The sequence below is a fragment of the Mobula birostris genome, chromosome 18, assembly GCF_030028105.1.
Source record: "Mobula birostris isolate sMobBir1 chromosome 18, sMobBir1.hap1, whole genome shotgun sequence".
In the NCBI taxonomy this organism is placed as follows: Eukaryota; Metazoa; Chordata; class Chondrichthyes; order Myliobatiformes; family Myliobatidae; genus Mobula; species Mobula birostris.
This window is the reverse complement of record NC_092387.1, coordinates 13,577,301-13,583,300: the sequence shown is the minus strand read 5'-3', so window position 1 is coordinate 13,583,300 and position 6,000 is coordinate 13,577,301.

Genomic DNA, 6,000 nt, shown 5'->3' with positions numbered 1-6,000 from the left:
GCCAAAAATCAGTAGGTTTAAAAATAGTTCTGGAGAGGGATAAACTAAGATGGGAAAGGCTGATTTCGATAGTGTAGGAGAGGACCTGGTGAAAGTCAACTGGAAGCAGATGCTTGGGGATAAAACAACATCTGATAACTTAGGAGTCTGTTAAAAGAGAGTTAGGAAGAGCTTATGACCAGAATGCTTGGGTTAGGATTGACTGGGGAACTGTAGAAGACAAAGTTTAATCAAGATTTGATGGGGAGCAAAGGAAGGACATTATAGGAATAGATGTGCACTAGCAGTGTTGGAATCCAAGTGTGGAGCAGAGAAGGACTCTGGTGTAGAGACGGTGATCAATTCATGTGAACTCGGACAGAACATCGGTGGGTCAGCTGAGTGATGCTACGAGCCATCACATTCTCAAAACTAGGATCCCACAATTAGGGCTAATCAGGCATTCACTTAAGTAGCACAAATAACACAGGATCCCTGAGCCCATCAAAATAAACTTAAAAAGCTTAAACAGAAAGCACCAGGAGATCACATTACAAAGAGCAAGTTGCTCGAGAAAAAACACAAGGAACTCTTAAACGATTAACGACTCTCGTAAAACAGCAATTAACGAATTCAGGTGTTCTAAAAACCTCAAAGCCCAGTGCTCTCTGGCTCCCCACACAGGTGCAAAGAGGACATTACAATGGAAGGCTAGGATGGAGAGAATTCCTTGAGGAATTTAGAGTGTGTAGGAGAGTACTTAGGAAACAAGGCCACAAAAATATCCTTGTCAGGTGAGATTAAGGAGAATCCTAAATCATTGTATATGGGTATTAGGAGCAAGAAAGTAACCAGGGAAAAAGTCAATCCCCTTAGGGATCAAAGAGCTAATCTTGGCCTAGACACCAAGGTCCTAAATGGATATTTCTTATCTGTATTCCCCAAGAGTAGGACATGGATGATAGTGAGTTCAGGGAGAAATATGTTGATAGTCTGGAGCAAGAAACATAGAAACATAGAAAACCTACAGCACAATACAGGCCTTTCGGCCCACAACGCTGTGCTAAACATGTACTCACTTTAAAAATTACCGAGGGTTACCCATAGCCCTCTATTTTTCTAAGCTCCATATACCTATCCAGGAGCCTCTCAAAAGACCCTATTGTATCCACCTCCACCATCATCACTGGCAGGCTATTTCACACACTCACCACTCTCTGCGTAAAAAACGTACCCCTGACATCTCCTCTGTACCTACTTCCAAGCTTCTTAAAACTGTGCCCTGTTGTGCTAGCCATTTCAGCCCTGGGAAAAAGCCTCTGACTATCCACACGATTAATGCCCCTCATCATCTTGTACACTTTTCAAGAGGACTAGAATATAAAGCATTATATAATGTTGAGACTTTATAAAGCACTGGTGAGGCCTCACTTAGGAGTATTATGAGCAGTTTTGTGCCCCTTATCCTAGAAAGGATGTGCTGAAACCGGAGAGGATTCAAAGGAGGTTCATGAAAATGATTCCAGGATTAAATGGCTTGTCATATGAAGAGGTTTTGATGGCTGTGGGCCTGTATTCACTGGAATTTAGAAGAATGAGGGGTGACCCAATTGAAACTTAGTGAATGGTGAAAGCTCTTTGTCTTGTTACAGTGAAGAAATGATAGATAGATCCCTGGGGCCAGATGAGAGCTGTCTCAGAATATTATGGGAAACAAAGGAGGAGATAGCTGAGGCCCTAATGGAGATTTTAGCATCTTTGTTAGGCACAGGTGAGCCACAAGAATGCTGAAGTATAGGTAATGTTGCTGCTTTATTTCAGAAGGGCAGCAGGGATAAGCAAAGTAACTCTAAACTAATCAGCCTACGTCAGTGGTAGGGAAATTATTGTAGAAAACTCTAAGGGACAGGAATTACGTAAATTTGGTAAAGCAGGAACTGATCAGGGATAGTTAACGTAGTTCTATGAGGAGGAAATCTTGTCGCACTAATTTGATTCAGTTCTTTAGTAAGGAATTTGACAAGGTCCTGCATGGGAGGCTGATCCAGAAGGTTAAGGCAAAGCAAATTAGTTAATTGGATCCACGATTGGCTTGGTAATAGGGGCAGAAAGTGGTGAAGGAATGCTGCTTTTTCCTGATTAGAGTCCTTGACAAACGGTGTGTTATAAAATTCAAAGCTCAAAGTAAATTTATTATCAAAGTACATAAATGTCACCATACACAATCCTGAGATTCATTTTCTTGTGAACATGCTCAACAAATCCATAATGGAATGATAACCATAACAGAATCAATGAAAAACCACACCAAATGGGCAAAGGTCCCAGCGCTGGGGACTGGTGTTGGGAACTATGCTGTTGTGATATACTGTATATCAATGATTTGGTAGCTAATGTTCAAAGTTCAAAGTTTGTTCTATTATCGAAGTATGTATGCTATAAATAACCTTGAGAGTCATCTCCTTACAGGCATCCACAAAACAAAGAAAGAACTCATTAAGAAAAAGAATTCCGTCAAGCACCCAAAAACAAATTGAGCAAGCAACAAAAGCAAGCAAACAACTCTGGTTCACTAAAGTAAGACCACAGGCTCGAAGCCAGTCATCACTGCAGCCAGTCCAGGAACCCATTAGTCGCAGGCCACGGCCTCAGTTCAGCACAAAGATGAGTAAATCTCATGGAGCAGCGAGCTGAATGGACCTGTCTCTCACCTCTGGCCATGGCACCTTGACCTTTTCAATCTGGCCCGGTGCTTAAACCGTCCAGACCTTGGGTCGTTCCCTGCTATTGCACTGGGCCCTACTGCTTCACTGTGCTCTTGAGCCTGGGCCCTGCCACCTCGATTCAGCTCTTCCCTGACCTTTCCAATTTGGCCTGGTGCTTAAATTGATCAAACCTCAGGTTGTTCCTTGCTCTCGGACCTGGGGCCTACTGCTTTGATACACTTTTGGGCCTGAGGCGCTCTGCCTCGATTCGGCCTGTACACCACAACCTTCGGGACTTTAGTTCACACTGCAGAAATGCCAGGTTGTATGGGTGGTTCAAAAGCTTAACTCCAAAAGGGAAGTTAGAGGCTACCGATTTCAGTGATCCAGAAAAAGTGTTATTAATCAAGTGGTTAATAGTTTTGTTATTTTTATTTGCTACCGACAAGAAGTTGTTGTGCTTCCCCAGCGCCATCTCAAATGGGAGAAGTATGTGGAAGTATCTTCGTGGATGACACAAAAAATGGTGGTGTTGTGGATAAGGTGGAACATTGTCTAAGTTTGCAGCAGGGTATAAAACAGGCAGAAAGCCGGGTGAAGTGTTGACAGATAAAATTTAATCCTAATGAGTGCAAGGCGGCACATTTTGGAAAAACAAATAGGAGATGAACAAATACAATAAGTGCCAGGGCTCTGATGACTCCTGATGAACAGAAGGATCTACGTCCAGAGTTCCACGTAAGTGCAAACAGAGATAGATAGAATGGTGAAGAAGGTGCATGCCATGTCTGCCTACATAGGTCAGGCCATAGAGTAGAAGAGTTGGGATTTGATGTTACAACTTTACAAAACACTGGTTGAGCTGAACTTGGACTATTATGTACAGTTCTACTTACCGCACTGGAGTCATAGAGTAGTACAGCGTGGAAAAACACCCTTCAGCCCATCTGGTCCATGCTGACCATGGTAATTCCAATTGCTTGCATTCAGCCCAGAACCCTCCAAGTCCATCCCTCCATTCCCCCAATGCCTCTGAAATGTTGCAATTGTGCCTGCCTCGACCACTTCCTCTGGCAGCTCATTCCTGGTACTCACAGCCCCCTGTGTAAAGAGGTCACCTCTCAGGTCTCTTTAAAATCTCTCGCCTCTTACCGTGTGTCTGTGCCCTTTGTGTTTAGGAAGGATGTCATTATACCGGAGAGAGTGAAGAGGAGGTTCGCCAGGATATTAGGAGACAGGGAGAAAGCAGCCGCTGGAATCTGGAGCAAAACAATAAGCAGTCCCCAGCGCATCCTTGCGTGCGTTGGTTGTTAATGCAAACAACGCATTTCACCACAGGTTTCGACGTACACATGATAAATAAATCTGAATCTGAACTGCTGGAGGCAGCCAGTGGACCAATCACCTTCCCAGCTCCTTACTTCACTCCTCCCCTTCTTGAAACTCACCTATCACCTACCACATTGTACTTCTTCCTCCCCTCCCCCCACCCTCTTACTCTGGCTTCTCATCTCTTTCTCTCCCAGTCCTGATGAAGGGTCTCGGCCCAAATGGCCACCTGTTTACTTCTCACTATAGATGCTGCCTGGCCTGCTGGGTTCCTCCAGCATTTTGCGCGTGGTGCTCGAATTTCCAGTATCTGCAGATCTTTTTCGTGTTTATGGAGTGGATCCAAGTCACTCCTCAGGCAGGATTTGATATATTTCATTGCCAGCCTCTTAAAACGCTTCATCACAGTGGATGTAAGTGTTACAGGATGATAGTCAATGGGACAGGTTACTACCTTCTTCTTAGGCACTGGTATAATTGAAGCTTGGGTGAAGCAGGTAGATACCTCAGGATGCCAAAGTGAGAGGTTAAAGTTACCAGTAAACACTCTAGCCAGTTGGTGAGCAAAGTTCTTCAGTACTCTCTGGGGAATAAATATTGACGTGATACTGAGGGAAGCTGTGTCACTTTAATAGAGCCCTGGAATCATTCTCATCTCTGAGGACAGTTTAACATCTCATCCAGGAACGGCACTTCCAATGCTGCAACACACCAGTGGCCTGGAGTTTGAACCCGGCACACAGGCAATGAGATGTTTAAACCAAGGTCCCGTCTGCCCCCGTGTGCATGTAAAGAGCCTGTTAAAGGTCAAAGTTGAAGTACATTTGGTAAATTGGTTTATTATTGTCACATGTACTGAGTTACAATGAAAAACATGTCTTGCACGCCATCCATACAGATCTTTTTATACAACTGTGCATTGAGTCAAAGTCGAAATGGTTTCCTTAAGGGGAAATCTTGCCTGACAAAACTGTTGGAATTTTTTGAGAAAATAACAGGCAGAACAACAGTACAAAGAAGAGTCAATGAATGTTATTTACTTGGATTTTATAAGACCATAAGACCATTTTCAGCTGGTCTTTGACAAGGTGCGTGCATTAGGCTGCTTAAGAGGATGGTATTACTGGAAAGATACCAGCGTGGGTAGAAGGTTGACAGGAGGCAAAGAGCTGGAATAAAGGGGGCCTATTCCTGTTGGCCCCCAGTGACAAATGGTGTTCCACAGGGGTCAGTATTAGATCCGGTTCTTTTCACGTTATATGTCAACGATTTGGATGACGGAACTGATGGCTTTCTGGTCAAGTTTGCAGATGATACAAAAATAGGTGGAGGGGCTGGTGATGTTGAAGAAACAGAGATTCTGCAGAAGGACTTGGACAAATTGGGAGTATGGGCAAAGAATTGGCAGATGGAGTAGAGTGTAGAGAAGTGAATGCTATTCAAGTCGTCACTTTTTATTGTCATTTCGACCATAACTGCTGGTACAGTACACAGTAAAAATGAGACAACGTTTTCAGGACCATGGTGCTACATGAACAATACAAAAACTACACTGAACTACGTAAAATGACACAAAACTACACTAGACTACAGACCTACCCAGGACTGCATAAGGTGCACAAAACAGTGCAGACATTACAATAAATAATAAACAAGACAATAGGCACAGTAGAGGGCAGTAGGTTGGTGTCAGTCCAGGCTCTGGGTATTGAGGAGTTTGATGACTTGGGGGAAGAAACTGTTACATAGTCTGGTTGTGAGATCCCAAATACCTTGGTGTCTTTTGCCAGATGGCAGGAGGGAGAAGAGTTTGTATGAGGGGTGCGTGGGGTCCTTCATAATACTGTTTGCTTTACGGATGCAGTGTGTGGTGTAAATGTCTGTAATGGCGGGAAGAGAGACCCCGATGATCTTCTCAGCTGACCTCACTATCCGCTGCAGGGTCTTGCGATCCGAGATGGTGCAATTTCCAAACCAGGTAGTGATG